The sequence below is a fragment of the Colletes latitarsis genome, chromosome 14 (genome assembly GCF_051014445.1).
Source record: "Colletes latitarsis isolate SP2378_abdomen chromosome 14, iyColLati1, whole genome shotgun sequence".
Taxonomy (NCBI): domain Eukaryota; kingdom Metazoa; phylum Arthropoda; class Insecta; order Hymenoptera; family Colletidae; genus Colletes; species Colletes latitarsis.
Genome location: NC_135147.1, coordinates 5,191,505 through 5,211,818, shown reverse-complemented (window position 1 = coordinate 5,211,818; position 20,314 = coordinate 5,191,505).

The following is a 20,314-nucleotide window of genomic DNA, read 5'->3' as shown; positions in this document are numbered from 1 at the left end:
CTGAAACAGTCGATTAAACCTGGCCACGATCAATATTTTAGAGGATAACGCATCTTAGGTCTGGGCTAAGTCTAGTATTTGCCCTTATCAGGCTCACACTTTCGCATTTCACGCATACTTGTTGGTTAGATCCTGAGCTTTGTATGGTTTGGATCACGTAGTAATGTGGTACCACACTGAAACAGTCGATTAAACCTGGCCACGATCAATATTTTAGAGGATATCACATGCTAGGTCTGGGTTAGGTCTGGCATTTGCCCCCATCAGACCCATACTTTCGCATTCTTCACATACTTGTTGATCAGATCCTGGTTTTTTTCTGGTTTGTATCACGTAGTAATGTGGTACCACACTAAAACAGTCGATTAAACCTGGTTGCGATCAATATTTTAGAGGAAAACGCATGTTAGGTCTGGGTTAGGTCTGGAATTTGCTCTCATTAGGCTCATACTTTCGCATATTTCGCACACTTGTTGGCCAGATCCTGGGTTTTTTCTGGGTTTGAATCAGGTAGTAATGTGGTACCACACTGAAACAGACGATTGAGCCTGGTCTCGATCAATATTTTAGAGGATAACGCATGTTAGGTCTGGGTTAAGTCTGGTATTTGCCATCATCAGGCTCATACTTTCGCATTTCTCGCATACTTGTTGGCCAGATCCTGAGCTTTGTATGGTTTGGATCACGTAGTAATGTGGTACCACACTGAAACAGTCGATTAAACCTGGCCACGATCAATATTTTAGAGGATAACGCATGTTAGGTCTGGGTTAGGTCTGGAATTTGCTCTCATTAGGCTCATACTTTGGCATATTTCGCACACTTGTTGGCCAGATCCTGGGTTTTTTCTGGGTTTGGATCACGTAGTAATGTGGTGCCACACTGAAACAGTCGATTAAGCCAGGTCTCGATCAATATTTTAAAGGATAACGCATGTTAGGTCTGGGTTAAGTCTGGTATTTGCCATCATCAGGCTCATACTTTCGCATTCTTCACATACTTGTTGTACATATCCTGGGTTTTTTCTGGTTTGGATCAGGTAGTAATATGATACTACACTGGAACAGTCTATTAAACCCGGTTTCGATCAATATTTTAGAGGTTAACGCATGTAAGGTCTAGGTTAGGTCTGGGATTTGCTCTCATCAGCTTCATACTTTCCCATATTTCGCACACTTGTTGGCCAGATCCTCGGATTTTTCTGGTTTGGATCAGGCAGTAATGTGGTACCACACTGGAGCAGTCGATTAAACCCTGTTTCGATCAATACTTTAGAGGATAACGCATGCTAGGTCTGGGTTATGTCTGGGACTTGCCCTCATCAGACTCATACTTTCGCATTCTTCACATACTTGTTGAACAGATCCTGGGTTTTTTCTGGTTTTGATCACGTAGTAATGTGGTACTACTCTGAAACAGTCGATTAAGCCTGGTGTCGACCAATGTTTTAGAGGACAACGCATGTTAGATCTGGGTTAGGTCTGGAATTTGCTCTCATTAGGCTCATACTTTCGCATATTTCGCACACTTGTTGGCCAGATCCTGGGTTTTTTCCGGGTTTGGATCACGTAGTAATGTGGTGCCACACTGAAACAGTCGATTAAGCCAGGTCTCGATCAATATTTTAAAGGATAACGCATGTTAGGTCTGGGTTAGGTCTGGAATTTGCTCTCATTAGGCTCATACTTTCGCATTCGTCACATACTTGTTGTACATATCCTGGGTTTTTTCTGGTTTGGATCAGGTAGTAATATGATACTACACTGGAACAGTCGATTAAACCCGGTTTCGATCAATATTTTAGAGGTTAACGCATGTAAGGTCTAGGTTAGGTCTGGGATTTGCTCTCATCAGCTTCATACTTTCCCATATTTCGCACACTTGTTGGCCAGATCCTGGGTTTTTTCTGGGTTTGAATCAGGTAGTAATGTGGTACCATACTGAAACAGACGATTAAACCTGGTCTCGATGAATATTTTAGAGGATAACGCATGTTAGGTCTGGGTTAAGTCTGGTATTTGCCATCATCAGGTTCATACTTTCGCATTTCTTGCATACTTGTTGAACAGATCCTGGGTTTTTTCTGATTTGAATCACGTAGTAATGTGGTACCACACTGAAACAGTCGATTAAACCTGGCCACGATCAATATTTTAGAGGATAACACATGCTAGGTCTGGGTTAGGTCTGGCATTTGCCCCCATCAGACCCATACTTTCGCATTCTTCACATACTTGTTGATCAGATCATGGTTTTTTTCTGGTTTGTATCACGTAGTAATGTGGTACCACACTAAAACAGTCGATTAAACCTGGTTGCGATCAATATTTTAGAGGATCACGCATGTTAGGTCCGGGTTAGGTCTGGAATTTGCTCTCATTAGGCTCATACTTTCGCATATTTCGGACACTTGTTGGCCAGATCCTGGGTTTTTTCCGGGTTTGGATCACGTAGTAATATGGTGCCACACTGAAACAGTCGATTAAGCCAGGTCTCGATCAATATTTTAAAGGATAACGCATGTTAGGTCTGGGTTAGGTCTGGAATTTGCTCTCATTAGGCTCATACTTTCGCATTCTTCACATACTTGTTGTACATATCCTGGGTTTTTTCTGGTTTGGATCAGGTAGTAATATGATACTACACTGGAACAGTCGATTAAACCCGGCTTCGATCAATATTTTAGAGGTTAACGCATGTAAGGTCTAGGTTAGGTCTGGGATTTGCTCTCATCAGCTTCATACTTTCCCATATTTCGCACACTTGTTGGCCAGATCCTCGGATTTTTCTGGTTTGGATCTGGCAGTAATGTGGTACCACACTGGAGCAGTCGATTAAACCCTGTTTCGATCAATACATTAGAGGATAACGCATGCTAGGTCTGGGTTAGGTCTGGGACTTGCCCTCATCAGGCTCATACTTTCGCATTCTTCACATACTTGTTGAACAGATCCTGGGTTTTTTCTGGGTTTGAATCAGGTAGTAATGTGGTACCACACTGAAACAGACGATTGAGCCTGGTCTCGATCAATATTTTAGAGGATAACGCATGTTAGGTCTGGGTTAAGTCTGGTATTTGCCATCATCAGGCTCATACTTTCGCATTTCTCGCATACTTGTTGGCCAGATCCTGATCTTTGTATGGTTTGGATCACGTAGTAATGTGGTACCACACTGAAACAGTCGATTAAACCTGGCCACGATCAATATTTTAGAGGATAACGCATCTTAGGTCTGGGTTAGGTCTGGCATTTGCCCCCATCAGACCCATACTTTCGCATTCTTCACATACTTGTTGATCAGATCCTGGTTTTTTTCTGGTTTGTATCACGTAGTAATGTGGTACCACACTAAAACAGTCGATTAAACCTGGTTGCGATCAATATTTTAGAGGATAACGCATGTTAGGTCTGGGTTAGGTCTGGAATTTGCTCTCATTAGGCTCATACTTTCGCATATTTCGCACACTTGTTGGCCAGATCCTGGGTTTTTTCTGGGTTTGAATCAGGTAGTAATGTGGTACCATACTGAAACAGACGATTAAGCCTGGTCTCGATGAATATTTTACAGGATAACGCATGTTAGGTCTGGGTTAAGTCTGGTATTTGCCATCATCAGGTTCATACTTTCGCATTTCTTGCATGCTTGTTGAACAGATCCTGGGTTTTTCTGATTTGAATCACGTAGTAATGTGGTACCACACTGAAACAGTCGACTAAACCTGGCCACGATCAATATTTTAGAGGATAACACATGCTAGGTCTGGGTTAGGTCTGGCATTTGCCCCCATCAGACCCATACTTTCGCATTCTTCACATACTTGTTGATCAGATCATGGTTTTTTTCTGGTTTGTATCACGTAGTAATGTGGTACCACATTAAAACAGTCGATTAAACCTGGTTGCGATCAATATTTTAGAGGATAACGCATGTTAGGTCTGGGTTAGGTCTGGAATTTGCTCTCATTAGGCTCATACTTTCGCATATTTCGCACACTTGTTGGCCAGATCCTGGGTTTTTTCTGGGTTTGGATCACTTAGTAATGTGGTGCCACACTGAAACAGTCGATTAAGCCAGGTCTCGATCAATATTTTAAAGGATAACGCATGTTAGGTCTGGGTTAAGTCTGGTATTTGCCATCATCAGGCTCATACTTTCGCATTCTTCACATACTTGTTGTACATATCCTGGGTTTTTTCTGGTTTGGATCAGGTAGTAATATGATACTACACTGGAACAGTCGATTAAACCCGGTTTCGATCAATATTTTAGAGGTTAACGCATGTAAGGTCTAGGTTAGGTCTGGGATTTGCTCTCATCAGCTTCATACTTTCCCATATTTCGCACACTTGTTGGCCAGATCCTCGGATTTTTCTGGTTTTGATCACGTAGTAATGTGGTACTACTCTGAAACAGTCGATTAAGCCTGGTGTCGACCAATGTTTTAGAGGACAACGCATGTTAGATCTGTGTTAGGTCTGGGACTTGCCCTCATCGGCCTCATACTTTCGCATTCTTCACATACTTGTTGAACAGATCCTGGGTCTTTTCTGGTTTGGGTCACGTAGTAATGTGGTACTACACTGGAGCAGTCGATTAAACCTGGTTTCAATCAATATTTTAGAGGATAGCGCATGTTAGGTCTAGGCTAGGTATGGGATTTGCCCTCACCAGGCTCATACAATCGCATATTTCGCATTCTTGTTGGCCAGATCCCGGTCTTCTTCTGGTTTGAATCACGTAGTATTGTGGCAACACACTGAAAGAGTCGATTAAACCTGGTCTAGAACAATATTTTAGAGGATAACGCATGTTAGGTCTGGGTTAGGTCTGGGGCTTGCCCTAATCAGGCTCATACTTTCGCATTCTTCACATACTTGTTGAGCAGATCCTGGGTTTTTTCTGATTTGAATCACGTAGTAATGCGGTACAACACTGAAAGAGTCGATTAAGCCTGGTCTCGATCAATATTTCAGAGGATAACGCATGTTAGGTCTGGGTTAGGTCTGGGACTTGCTCTCATCAGGCTCATACTTTCGCATTCTTCACATACTTGTTGAGCAGATCCTGGGTTTTTTCTGGTTTGTATCACGTAGGAATGTGGTACCACACCGAAACAGTCAATTAAGCCTGGTGTCGACCAATGTTTTAGAGGACAACGTATGTTAGGTCTGGGTTAGGTCTGGGACTTGCCCTCATCAGGCTCATACTTTCGCATGTTTCACATACTTATTGTCCAGACCCTGGGTTTTTCCTGGTTTGGATCAGGTTGTAACGTGGTACCACACTGAAACAGTCGACTAAGCCTGGTCTCGATCAATATTTTAGAGGATAATGCATGTTAGGTCTAGGTTAGGTCTGGGATTTGCCCTCATCTAGCTCGTACTGTCGCATTTTTCGCATACTTGTTGGCCAGATCCTGGCCGTTTTTTGGTTTGGATCACGCAAAATGTGGTACCATACAGAAACAGTCGATTAGTCCTGGTTTCGATCAATATTTTAGAGGTTAACACCGGCCAGGTCTAGGTTAGGTCTGGGATTTGCCCTCATCTGGCTCATACTTTTGCATTTTTCGCATGCTTATTGGCCGGATCCTGGCCTTGTTCTGGTTTGGATCAGGCATAAATGTGGGACCACACTGATACAGTCGATTAATCCTGGTTTCGATCAATATTTTAGAGGATAACGCATGCTAATTCTGGGTTACTTCTGGGATTTGCCCTGATGAAGCTCATACTTCCGCATTTTTCGCATACGTGTTGGCCAGATCCTGGGCTTTGTATGGTTTGGATCACGTAGTAATGTGATACCACACTGAAACAGTCGATTAATCCTGGTCTCGATCAATATTTTAGATAATGACGCCAGTTAGGTCTGGATTAGGTTTGGGATTTGCCCTCATCTGGCTCGTACTTTCGCATTTTTCGAATACTAGTTGGCCAGATCCTGAGCTTTCTCTGGGTTGGATGGCGTAGTAAAGTGGTACCACACTGAAACAGTCGATTGCACCTGGTCTCGATCAATATTTTAGAGGGTAGCGCGTGTTAGGTCTGGGTTAGGTCTGGGATTTGCCCTCATCTGGCTCATACAATCGCATATTTCGTATTCTTCTTGGACAGATCCTGGACTTCTTCTGGTTTGGATCACGTAGTATTGTGGTAACACACAGAAACAGTCGATTAAGCCTGGTCTCGATCAATATTTCAGAGGATAACGCATGTTAGGTCTGGGTTAGGTCTGGGACTTGCCCTCATCAGGCTCATACTTTCGCATTCTTCACATACTTGTTGAGCAGATCCTGGGTTTTTTCTGGTTTGTATCACGTAGAAATGTGGTACCACACCGAAACAGTCAATTAAGCCTGGTGTCGACCAATGTTTTAGAGGATAACGTATGTTAGGTCTGGGTTAGGTCTGGGACTTGCCCTCATCAGGCTCATACTTTCGCATTTTTCACATACTTATTGTCCAGATCCTGGGTTTTTTCTGGTTAGGAAAAGGTGGTACTGCGGTACCACACTGTCACAGTAAATTGAACCTGGCTTCGGTCGATATTTTGTCGGATAACACCGGTTAGATCTGGGTTAGGTCTGGGTTATAACCGAGTCTGGTTAATGCTATTGCGTTTTCCGCACACTTGCTGGCCAGATCCTGGGCTATCTCTGATTTGGACCACGTAGCTATGTGGTGCCACACTGAAACAGACGATTAATCCTGGTTTCGATCAATATTTTAGAGGATAACGCATGTTAGGTCTGGGTTAGGTCTGGGATTTGCCCTCATCAGGCTCATATTTTCGCCTTTTTCGAATACTAGTTGGCCAGATCCTGGGCTTTCTCTGGTTTGGATGGCGTAGTAAAGTGGTACCACACTGAAACAGTCGATTACACCTGGTCTCGATCAATATTTTAGTGGGTAACGCATGTTAGGTCTGTGTTAGGGATGGGAGTTGCCCTCATCTGACTGGTGCTGTCGCATTTTTCGCATACTTGTTGGCCAGATCCTGGGCTTTTTCTGGTTTGGACCACGTAGTTATGTGGTACCACACTGAAACAGTCGATTTATCCTGGACTCGATCAATATTTTAGATAATGACGCCGGTTAGGGCTGGGTTAGGTCTGGGATTTGCCCTCATCTGGCTCATACTTTCGCATTTTTCGAATATTTGTTGGCCAGATACTGGGCTTTCTCTGGTTTGGAGGGCGTAGTAATGTGGTACCACACAAAAACGGTTGACTGAACCTGGCCTCGATCAATATTTTAGAGGATAACACATGCTAGGTCTGGGTTAGGTCTGGCATTTGCCCCCATCAGACCCATACTTTCGCATTCTTCACATACTTGTTGATCAGATCATGGTTTTTTTCTGGTTTGTATCACGTAGTAATGTGGTACCACACTAAAACAGTCGATTAAACCTGGTTGCGATCAATATTTTAGAGGATCACGCATGTTAGGTCCGGGTTAGGTCTGGAATTTGCTCTCATTAGGCTCATACTTTCGCATATTTCGGACACTTGTTGGCCAGATCCTGGGTTTTTTCCGGGTTTGGATCACGTAGTAATGTGGTGCCACACTGAAACAGTCGATTAAGCCAGGTCTCGATCAATATTTTAAAGGATAACGCATGTTAGGTCTGGGTTAGGTCTGGAATTTGCTCTCATTAGGCTCATACTTTCGCATTCTTCACATACTTGTTGTACATATCCTGGGTTTTTTCTGGTTTGGATCAGGTAGTAATATGATACTACACTGGAACAGTCGATTAAACCCGGCTTCGATCAATATTTTAGAGGTTAACGCATGTAAGGTCTAGGTTAGGTCTGGGATTTGCTCTCATCAGCTTCATACTTTCCCATATTTCGCACACTTGTTGGCCAGATCCTCGGATTTTTCTGGTTTGGATCTGGCAGTAATGTGGTACCACACTGGAGCAGTCGATTAAACCCTGTTTCGATCAATACTTTAGAGGATAACGCATGCTAGGTCTGGGTTAGGTCTGGGACTTGCCCTCATCAGGCTCATACTTTCGCATTCTTCACATACTTGTTGAACAGATCCTGGGTTTTTTCTGGGTTTGAATCAGGTAGTAATGTGGTACCACACTGAAACAGACGATTGAGCCTGGTCTCGATCAATATTTTAGAGGATAACGCATGTTAGGTCTGGGTTAAGTCTGGTATTTGCCATCATCAGGCTCATACTTTCGCATTTCTCGCATACTTGTTGGCCAGATCCTGCTCTTTGTATGGTTTGGATCACGTAGTAATGTGGTACCACACTGAAACAGTCGATTAAACCTGGCCACGATCAATATTTTAGAGGATAACGCATCTTAGGTCTGGGCTAAGTCTAGTATTTGCCCTTATCAGGCTCATACTTTCGCATTTCACGCATACTTGTTGGTTAGATCCTGAGCTTTGTATGGTTTGGATCACGTAGTAATGTGGTACCACACTGAAACAGTCGATTAAACCTGGCCACGATCAATATTTTAGAGGATAACACATGCTAGGTCTGGGTTAGGTCTGGCATTTGCCCCCATCAGACCCATACTTTCGCATTCTTCACATACTTGTTGATCAGATCCTGGTTTTTTTCTGGTTTGTATCACGTAGTAATGTGGTACCACACTAAAACAGTCGATTAAACCTGGTTGCGATCAATATTTTAGAGGATAACGCATGTTAGGTCTGGGTTAGGTCTGGAATTTGCTCTCATTAGGCTCATACTTTCGCATATTTCGCACACTTGTTGGCCAGATCCTGGGTTTTTTCTGGGTTTGAATCAGGTAGTAATGTGGTTCCATACTGAAACAGACGATTAAGCCTGGTCTCGATGAATGTTTTAGAGGATAACGCATGTTAGGTCTGGGTTAAGTCTGGTATTTGCCATCATCAGGTTCATACTTTCGCATTTCTTGCATGCTTGTTGAACAGATCCTGGGTTTTTCTGATTTGAATCACGTAGTAATGTGGTACCACACTGAAACAGTCGACTAAACCTGGCCACGATCAATATTTTAGAGGATAACACATGCTAGGTCTGGGTTAGGTCTGGCATTTGCCCCCATCAGACCCATACTTTCGCATTCTTCACATACTTGTTGATCAGATCATGGTTTTTTTCTGGTTTGTATCACGTAGTAATGTGGTACCACACTAAATCAGTCGATTAAACCTGGTTGCGATCAATATTTTAGAGGATCATGCATGTTAGGTCTGGGTTAGGTCTGGAATTTGCTCTCATTAGGCTCATACTTTCGCATATTTCGCACACTTGTTGGCCAGATCCTGGGTTTTTTCCGGGTTTGGATCACGTAGTAATGTGGTGCCACACTGAAACAGTCGATTAAACCTGGCCACGATCAATATTTTAGAGGATAACGCATCTTAGGTCTGGGTTAGGTCTGGCATTTGCCCCCATCAGACCCATACTTTCGCATTCTTCACATACTTGTTGATCAGATCCTGGTTTTTTTCTGGTTTGTATCACGTAGTAATGTGGTACCACACTAAAACAGTCGATTAAACCTGGTTGCGATCAATATTTTAGAGGATAACGCATGCTAGGTCTGGGTTAGGTCTGGCATTTGCCCCCATCAGACCCATACTTTCGCATTCTTCACATACTTGTTGATCAGATCATGGTTTTTTTCTGGTTTGTATCACGTAGTAATGTGGTACCACATTAAAACAGTCGATTAAACCTGGTTGCGATCAATATTTTAGAGGATAACGCATGTTAGGTCTGTGTTAGGTCTGGAATTTGCTCTCATTAGGCTCATACTTTCGCATATTTCGCACACTTGTTGGCCAGATCCTGGGTTTTTTCTGGGTTTGGATCACGTAGTAATGTGGTGCCACACTGAAACAGTCGATTAAGCCAGGTCTCGATCAATATTTTAAAGGATAACGCATGTTAGGTCTGGGTTAAGTCTGGTATTTGCCATCATCAGGCTCATACTTTCGCATTCTTCACATACTTGTTGTACATATCCTGGGTTTTTTCTGGTTTGGATCAGGTAGTAATATGATACTACACTGGAACAGTCGATTAAACCCGGTTTCGATCAATATTTTAGAGGTTAACGCATGTAAGGTCTAGGTTAGGTCTGGGATTTGCTCTCATCAGCTTCATACTTTCCCATATTTCGCACACTTGTTGGCCAGATCCTCGGATTTTTCTGGTTTTGATCACGTAGTAATGTGGTACTACTCTGAAACAGTCGATTAAGCCTGGTGTCGACCAATGTTTTAGAGGACAACGCATGTTAGATCTGTGTTAGGTCTGGGACTTGCCCTCATCGGCCTCATACTTTCGCATTCTTCACATACTTGTTGAACAGATCCTGGGTCTTTTCTGGTTTGGGTCACGTAGTAATGTGGTACTACACTGGAGCAGTCGATTAAACCTGGTTTCAATCAATATTTTAGAGGATAGCGCATGTTAGGTCTAGGCTAGGTATGGGATTTGCCCTCACCAGGCTCATACAATCGCATATTTCGCATTCTTGTTGGCCAGATCCCGGTCTTCTTCTGGTTTGAATCACGTAGTATTGTGGCAACACACTGAAAGAGTCGATTAAACCTGGTCTAGAACAATATTTTAGAGGATAACGCATGTTAGGTCTGGGTTAGGTCTGGGGCTTGCCCTAATCAGGCTCATACTTTCGCATTCTTCACATACTTGTTGAGCAGATCCTGGGTTTTTTCTGATTTGAATCACGTAGTAATGTGGTACAACACTGAAAGAGTCGATTAAGCCTGGTCTCGATCAATATTTCAGAGGATAACGCATGTTAGGTCTGGGTTAGGTCTGGGACTTGCTCTCATCAGGCTCATACTTTCGCATTCTTCACATACTTATTGTCCAGACCCTGGGTTTTTCCTGGTTTGGATCAGGTTGTAATGTGGTACCACACCGAAACAGTCGACTAAGCCTGGTCTCGATCAATATTTTAGAGGATAATGTATGTTAGGTCTAGGTTAGGTCTGGGATTTGCCCTCATCTAGCTCGTACTGTCGCATTTTTCGCATACTTGTTGGCCAGATCCTGGCCGTTTTTTGGTTTGGATCACGCAAAATGTGGTACCATACTGAAACAGTCGATTAGTCCTGGTTTCGATCAATATTTTAGAGGTTAACACCGGCCAGGTCTAGGTTAGGTCTGGGATTTGCCCTCATCTGGCTCATACTTTTGCATTTTTCGCATGCTTATTGGCCGGATCCTGGCCTTGTTCTGGTTTGGATCAGGCATAAATGTGGGACCACACTGAAACAGTCGATTAATCCTGGTTTCGATCAATATTTTAGAGGATAACGCATGCTAATTCTGGGTTACTTCTGGGATTTGCCCTGATGAAGCTCATACTTCCGCATTTTTCGCATACGTGTTGGCCAGATCCTGGGCTTTGTATGGTTTGGATCACGTAGTAATGTGATACCACACTGAAACAGTCGATTAATCCTGGTCTCGATCAATATTTTAGATAATGACGCCAGTTAGGTCTGGATTAGGTTTGGGATTTGCCCTCATCTGGCTCGTACTTTCGCATTTTTCGAATACTAGTTGGCCAGATCCTGAGCTTTCTCTGGGTTGGATGGCGTAGTAAAGTGGTACCACACTGAAACAGTCGATTGCACCTGGTCTCGATCAATATTTTAGAGGGTAGCGCGTGTTAGGTCTGGGTTAGGTCTGGGATTTGCCCTCATCTGGCTCATACAATCGCATATTTCGTATTCTTCTTGGACAGATCCTGGACTTCTTCTGGTTTGGATCACGTAGTATTGTGGTAACACACAGAAACAGTCGATTAAGCCTGGTCTCGATCAATATTTCAGAGGATAACGCATGTTAGGTCTGGGTTAGGTCTGGGACTTGCCCTCATCAGGCTCATACTTTCGCATTCTTCACATACTTGTTGAGCAGATCCTGGGTTTTTTCTGGTTTGTATCACGTAGGAATGTGGTACCACACCGAAACAGTCAATTAAGCCTGGTGTCGACCAATGTTTTAGAGGACAACGTATGTTAGGTCTGGGTTAGGTCTGGGACTTGCCCTCATCAGGCTCATACTTTCGCATTTTTCACATACTTATTGTCCAGATCCTGGGTTTTTTCTGGTTAGGAAAAGGTAGTACTGCGGTACCACACTGTCACAGTAAATTGAACCTGGCTTCGGTCGATATTTTGTCGGATAACACCGGTTAGATCTGGGTTAGGTCTGGGTTATAACCGAGTCTGGTTAATGCTATTGCGTTTTTCGCACACTTGTTGGCCAGATCCTATGTTTTCTCTGTATTCAGTAACATACTAATGTGGTACCACACTGAAACTGTCGACTAAACCTGTCCTCGATCAATATTTTAGATAATAACGCCGGTTAGGGCTGCGTTAGGTCTGTGATTTGTCATCATCTGGCTCATACGTTCGCTTTTTCGCATACTTGCTGGCCAGATCCTGGGCTATCTCTGATTTGGACCACGTAGCAATGTGATGCCACACTGAAACAGTCGATTAATCCTGGTTTCGATCAATATTTTAGAGGATAACGCATGTTAGGTCTGGGTTAGGTTTGGGATTTGCCCTCATCTGGCTCGTATTTTCGCAGTTTTCGCATACTTGTTGGCCAGATCCTGGGCTTTTTCAGGTTCGGACCACGTAGTAATGTGGTACCACACTGAAACAGTCGATTAATCCTGGTCTCGATCAATATTTTAGATAATAACGCCGGTTAGGTCTGGGTTAGGTCTGGGATTTGTCATCATCTGGCTCATACCATCGCTTTTTTGCATACTTGTTGGCCAGATCCTGGGTTTTCTCTGTTTTCAATAACGCACTAACGTGGTACCACCCAAAAACGGTCGACTATACCTGGTTTCTATCAATATTTTAGAGGATAACGCATGTTAGGTCTGGGTTAGGTCTGGGATTTGCCCTCATCAGGCTCATATTTTCGCCTTTTTCGAATACTAGTTGGCCAGATCCTGGGCTTTCTCTGGTTTGGATGGCGTAGTAAAGTGGTACCACACTGAAACAGTCGATTACACCTGGTCTCGATCAATATTTTAGTGGGTAACGCATGTTAGGTCTGTGTTAGGGATGGGAGTTGCCCTCATCTGACTGGTGCTGTCGCATTTTTCGCATACTTGTTGGCCAGATCCTGGGCTTTTTCTGGTTTGGACTACGTAGTTATGTGGTACCACACTGAAACAGTCGATTTATCCTGGTCTCGATCAATATTTTAGATAATGACGCCGGTTAGGGCTGGGTTAGGTCTGGGACTTGCCCTCATCTGCCTCATACTTTCGCATTTTTCGAATATTTGTTGGCCAGATACTGGGCTTTCTCTGGTTTGGAGGGCGTAGTAATGTGGTACCACACTGAAACAGTCGATTAAGCCTGGTCTCGATCAATATTTTAGAGGGAAACGCGTTTCAGGTCTGGGTTAGGTCTGGGATTGGCCCTCATCTGGGTCATACTTTCGATTTTTCATACGTGTTGGTCAGATCCTGGGTTTTTTCTGTTTAGGAAAACGTGGTACTGCGGTACCACACTGTCACAGTAAATTGAACCTGGTTTCGGACGATATTTTGCCGGATAACACCGGTTAGGTCTGGGTTAGGTCTGGGTTATAACCGAGTCTGGTTAATGCTATTGCGTTTTTCGCACACTTGTTGGCCAGATCCTGGGCTATCTCTGATTTGGACCACGTAGCAATGTGGTGCCACACTGAAACAGACGATTAATCCTGGTTTCGATCAATATTTTAGAGGATAACGCATGTTAGGTCTGGGTTAGGTTTGGGATTGACCCTCATCTGGCTCGTACTTTCGCAGTTTTCGCAGACTTGTTGGCCAGATCCTGGGTTTTTTCTGGTTAGGAAAAGGTAGTACTGCGGTACCACACTGTCACAGTAAATTGAACCTGGCTTCGGTCGATATTTTGTCGGATAACACCGGTTAGATCTGGGTTAGGTCTGGGTTATAACCGAGTCTGGTTAATGCTATTGCGTTTTTCGCACACTTGTTGGCCAGATCCTATGTTTTCTCTGTATTCAGTAACATACTAATGTGGTACCACACTGAAACTGTCGACTAAACCTGTCCTCGATCAATATTTTAGATAATAACGCCGGTTAGGGCTGCGTTAGGTCTGTGATTTGTCATCATCTGGCTCATACGTTCGCTTTTTCGCATACTTGCTGGCCAGATCCTGGGCTATCTCTGATTTGGACCACGTAGCAATGTGATGCCACACTGAAACAGTCGATTAATCCTGGTTTCGATCAATATTTTAGAGGATAACGCATGTTAGGTCTGGGTTAGGTTTGGGATTTGCCCTCATCTGGCTCGTATTTTCGCAGTTTTCGCATACTTGTTGGCCAGATCCTGGGCTTTTTCAGGTTCGGACCACGTAGTAATGTGGTACCACACTGAAACAGTCGATTAATCCTGGTCTCGATCAATATTTTAGATAATAACGCCGGTTAGGTCTGGGTTAGGTCTGGGATTTGTCATCATCTGGCTCATACCATCGCTTTTTTGCATACTTGTTGGCCAGATCCTGGGTTTTCTCTGTTTTCAATAACGCACTAACGTGGTACCACCCAAAAACGGTCGACTATACCTGGTTTCTATCAATATTTTAGAGGATAACGCATGTTAGGTCTGGGTTAGGTCTGGGATTTGCCCTCATCAGGCTCATATTTTCGCCTTTTTCGAATACTAGTTGGCCAGATCCTGGGCTTTCTCTGGTTTGGATGGCGTAGTAAAGTGGTACCACACTGAAACAGTCGATTACACCTGGTCTCGATCAATATTTTAGTGGGTAACGCATGTTAGGTCTGTGTTAGGGATGGGAGTTGCCCTCATCTGACTGGTGCTGTCGCATTTTTCGCATACTTGTTGGCCAGATCCTGGGCTTTTTCTGGTTTGGACTACGTAGTTATGTGGTACCACACTGAAACAGTCGATTTATCCTGGTCTCGATCAATATTTTAGATAATGACGCCGGTTAGGGCTGGGTTAGGTCTGGGACTTGCCCTCATCTGGCTCATACTTTCGCATTTTTCGAATATTTGTTGGCCAGATACTGGGCTTTCTCTGGTTTGGAGGGCGTAGTAATGTGGTACCACACTGAAACAGTCGATTAAGCCTGGTCTCGATCAATATTTTAGAGGGAAACGCGTTTCAGGTCTGGGTTAGGTCTGGGATTGGCCCTCATCTGGGTCATACTTTCGATTTTTCATACGTGTTGGTCAGATCCTGGGTTTTTTCTGTTTAGGAAAACGTGGTACTGCGGTACCACACTGTCACAGTAAATTGAACCTGGTTTCGGACGATATTTTGCCGGATAACACCGGTTAGGTCTGGGTTAGGTCTGGGTTATAACCGAGTCTGGTTAATGCTATTGCGTTTTTCGCACACTTGTTGGCCAGATCCTGGGCTATCTCTGATTTGGACCACGTAGCAATGTGGTGCCACACTGAAACAGACGATTAATCCTGGTTTCGATCAATATTTTAGAGGATAACGCATGTTAGGTCTGGGTTAGGTTTGGGATTGACCCTCATCTGGCTCGTACTTTCGCAGTTTTCGCAGACTTGTTGGCCAGATCCTGGGCTTTTTCTGGTTTGGACCACGTAATAGTAATGTGGTACCACACTGAAACTGTCGATTAATTCTGGTCTCGGTCAATATTTTAGATAATAACGCCGGTTAGGGCTGGGTTAGGTCTGTGATTTGTCATCATCTGGCTCATACCTTCGCTTTTTTGCATACTTGTTGGCCAGATCCTGGGTTTTCTCTGTTTTCAATAACGCACTAACGTGGTACCACCCAAAAACGGTCGACTATACCTGGTTTCTATCAATATTTTAGAGGATAACGCATGTTAGGTCTGGGTTAGGTCTGGGATTTGCCCTCATCAGGCTCATATTTTCGCCTTTTTCGAATACTAGTTGGCCAGATCCTGGGCTTTCTCTGGTTTGGATGGCGTAGTAAAGTGGTACCACACTGAAACAGTCGATTACACCTGGTCTCGATCAATATTTTAGTGGGTAACGCATGTTAGGTCTGTGTTAGGGATGGGAGTTGCCCTCATCTGACTGGTGCTGTCGCATTTTTCGCATACTTGTTGGCCAGATCCTGGGCTTTTTCTGGTTTGGACTACGTAGTTATGTGGTACCACACTGAAACAGTCGATTTATCCTGGTCTCGATCAATATTTTAGATAATGACGCCGGTTAGGGCTGGGTTAGGTCTGGGATTTGCCCTCATCTGGCTCATACTTTCGCATTTTTCGAATATTTGTTGGCCAGATACTGGGCTTTCTCTGGTTTGGAGGGCGTAGTAATGTGGTACCACACTGAAACAGTCGATTAAGCCTGGTCTCGATCAATATTTTAGAGGGAAACGCGTTTCAGGTCTGGGTTAGGTCTGGGATTGGCCCTCATCTGGGTCATACTTTCGATTTTTCATACGTGTTGGTCAGATCCTGGGTTTTTTCTGTTTAGGAAAACGTGGTACTGCGGTACCACACTGTCACAGTAAATTGAACCTGGTTTCGGACGATATTTTGCCGGATAACACCGGTTAGGTCTGGGTTAGGTCTGGGTTATAACCGTGTCTGGTTGATGCTATTGTGTTTTTCGCATACTTGTTGGCTAGATCCTGGGTTTTCTCTGAATTCAATATCATACTAATGTGGTACCACACAAAAACGGTTGACTGAACCTGGCCTCGATCAATATTTTAGAGGTTAACGGATATCAGGTCTGGGTTAGGTTTGGGATTTGCCCACATCTGGCTCGTACTTTCGCATTTTTCGCATACTTGTTGGCCAGATCCAGGGCTATCTCTGATTTGGACCACGTAGTAATGTGGTGCCACACTGTAACAGTCGATTAATCCTGGTCTCGATCAATATTTTAGAGGGTAACACGTGTTAGGTCTGCGTTAGGTCTGGGATTTGCCCTCATCTGGCTCATACTTTCGCTTTCTTCATACTTGTTGGTCAGATCCTGAGTTTCTTCTGGTTAGGAAAAGGTGGTACTGCGGTACCACACTGTCACAGTAAATTGAACCTGGCTTCGGTCGATATTTTGCCGGATAACGCCGGTTAGATCTGGGTTAGGTCTGGGTTATAACCGAGTCTGGTTAATGCTATTTTTTTTTTTTTTTTTTTTTTGTCGTGGGGAAAATCTTCGAAAGGCTCCCTCCCACCTCCTTGGGGAGGGGTGGGAGGGGTGTGTGGGTTTCCCCGCGCCCGTACAACGACATGCGCGGGACCTACCCACTAAAAACCCCACGGTGACCCTTCGGCACGCTTTGGGAGGATACCGGGAATCGCTCGAAGCATTCTTCCGGTATCCTCCCCGTGCCCGCGCTTTCGCGCCCATCCCCCGGGGGGACAATCGGTCCCCCCAGTTGACACACTGCCTCATAGCGGCGGGACGGGGCCACTCCATCCCGCCGCTATCCGTCCCGGGGCCGCGGTTAGTGGCGGCTGCGAGCCCCAACTCGCAACCGCCCGCGACCCCGTTTCCACCCCTCGGCGGCCGGGCGTTCATGGCCGCACCAGACCGCCGAGGGTGCCTCCCCTTGCGTCGGACCGGTAGGGGGAGGCACTCCTACCCCCAACCGGTCCGACCCGGCGCCGCCTGGCGGGAGGAGGGTCCCCTCAGAACCCCCCTCCCAGCCTAGGTCATCCGCCACGCCGAGGCGGCCGCCCGCGACGCCTCGCGACCGGGCGACGACCTCGGGCCACCGCACGAGCGCGAGCTTCAGTGCGCCGCTGAAGCTCGCGCTCCCTCCCCGCGGCCTCCTTCTGCAACATTACGTTCTCGCAGAAGGAGGCCACGGCCCTCCACTTCTCCTCGCTGCCGAGCATGGCGCGCACCACGCCCGGCAGCGAGACATCCCGCCCGACGACGCCGACCAGGACACGGCGCTCCCCCTCCCACGCGGGGCATACCTCCAGGGTATGATCCGCCGTGTCCTGCTCAGCGTCGCAGTGGCAGCAACGCGCCGTCGGCTCCTTCCCTATCCGGCACAGGTATCTTCCGAAGCTGCCATGCCCGGAAAATACCAGTGCCAGCCGGTAGGTGAGGCTGCCATGGCCTCTGTCCAGCCACTCCTTCAGGAGTGGCCAAACAGCCCCGACAGTCCGGTGCCCCGCGGTTGGCAGAGCCAGCCGCTCCTGCCACGCGAGCCACACGGACTGCCGGGCCTGGCGCTTCAAATCGCCCCAAGCAGGTTCCTGCCCGCCCGGGACCGCCCCCACCCCCGCGCGACGGTCGACGCGGTGCCGGTACATCACCGCGTGCGACCGCGCGAGCAGGTCCATGGGCGGCATCCCCGCTAGAACCGTCGCCGCCTCATGTGACATGGTCCGATACCCGCGGACGACCCTGAGCGCCATGCGCCTCTGCACCCGACGCAGAATAGTCATGCTGCGCCGGGAGGCAGCCAGGTCGTCCGCCCAGACGGGGGCCCCGTATAGGGCCACCGACTGGACCATTGCCTCATAGAGGCGACGAACTCGGCCCGCCGGGCCCCCCAGGTTGGGCAGGATCCGGCCCAGAGCCGCAACCATCCTTTCCAACCGGGGGACCAGGCAGCGGAAATGCTCCTCGAAACGCCAGTGGCTATCGAGGATCAGCCCCAGATACCTGATCTGGGGCTTCACCTCGATGTCAGCCCCAACCACCCGGATCAGAGGGGGTGGCGGATCCTGCCGAGGTGAATGAAACGCAATCACCTCGGTCTTATGGACCGCCACCGTCATCCCCATCCCCCTGATCCGGTCGACGACGCGTTGCGACCCCACCTCCGCGCGACGCATGGCCCTCCCCCAGTGCGCCCCGACGGCCAGCACCAGTGTGTCATCCGCATAACACACCGTGCTGACGCCGTCGGGGAGGCCGGCCCGCAACACCGAGTCGTACGCGATGTTCCACAGGAGTGGCCCGAGGACCGACCCCTGCGGAACACCGCAGTACACCTCCCTCCGCATATCACCATCCCGGCCCGGATACTCGATCCACCTGCCGCGGAGATAATCCCCGACGACCGCCCTGAGACAAGGGGGGACTCGGTGATATTCGAGTCCCCTCCTTATCTCTTCCCAGGGGAGGGTGTTAAAGGCATTGGCAATATCCTTGGATATTGCCAATGCCACCCCTCCCCGGGAGACGGCCGCCTCCGAGAGGGCCCTCACACGACCTATCGCGTCGATAGTCGATCGGCCCCCCCGGAAACCGAACTGGCAGTCGGCCAGACCGGGATCACCCCGCGACAGGTGCTCGACGAGGCGGGCAGCAATCACACGCTCGAAGAGCTTGCCCACCTCGTCGAGGAGACAAATGGGCCGGTATGCGGAGGGAGACTCCGCGGGCCGACCCTCCTTCCGGAGGAGGACCATCCTCGCCACCTTCCAACTGGGGGGGAATCGCCCGTCCCTCAGGCAGCGGTCGAACAACCGCCTGAGGTCGGCCCCAAGGACGCCCTGGGTCAAGACCCAAACCCGGCCGGGCACACCATCCGGACCCGGGGCCGTGTTACGAACCCCGAGCCGTCTGATGGCCGCTGCCAGCTCCTCCTGCGTGACCCCCAGCTCGGCCGTCCACTCCACTGGGACAGCCGCCGCCGCCGGAGGACGCGGTCCTCTCTCCCCAATTGGGAAGAGTGTATTGACCACGTCCTCCAGCAGCCGGGGGTCAAGACCCTCGGTGACGGGGGGCGCCCACGGGCGGAGCTTATTCAGCACCACCTTATATGGGCGCCCCCATGGATCGTCATCAAGGGTCTGGAGGAGCTCCTTCCATGCCTGAGTCTTGGCCCGTTTGATGGCGACCTGCAGAGCAACCCGCGCCACGCGGTATGCTCCATACAGGTCATCAGCTGCCCTCGCTCGCGCCACGCCGTCGCCTGTACGTTGACGACGGCGCGCGCGGGTGTACTGGCGTCGGGCGCGGACAGTCGCGACTCGCAACTCCGCGATCGCGTCCGACCACCAGTACACCGCCCGGCGAGGAGAAGCCCGCCCGACCCGAGGCATCGCCGCGTCGCAAATACCCGCGACCAATGCTCCGAGCCGGGCGACCTCCTCCTCTATGCTCGGCAACTCGGCCGCTCCCTGCGGCCAAGTTGCAGCGAGGGCAGCTGCCATCAGGGCGTCCTTGTCCAGGCGCCGAAGCGCCCAGCGGCGTGGTGGGGTGCCACGCAGGCGGCCGTGTCAGGATGCACTCGCGGCGGCAGAAACCTCCATCCGGATGTACCGGTGATCGGAGAGTGTCTCTGCCCCCGCGAC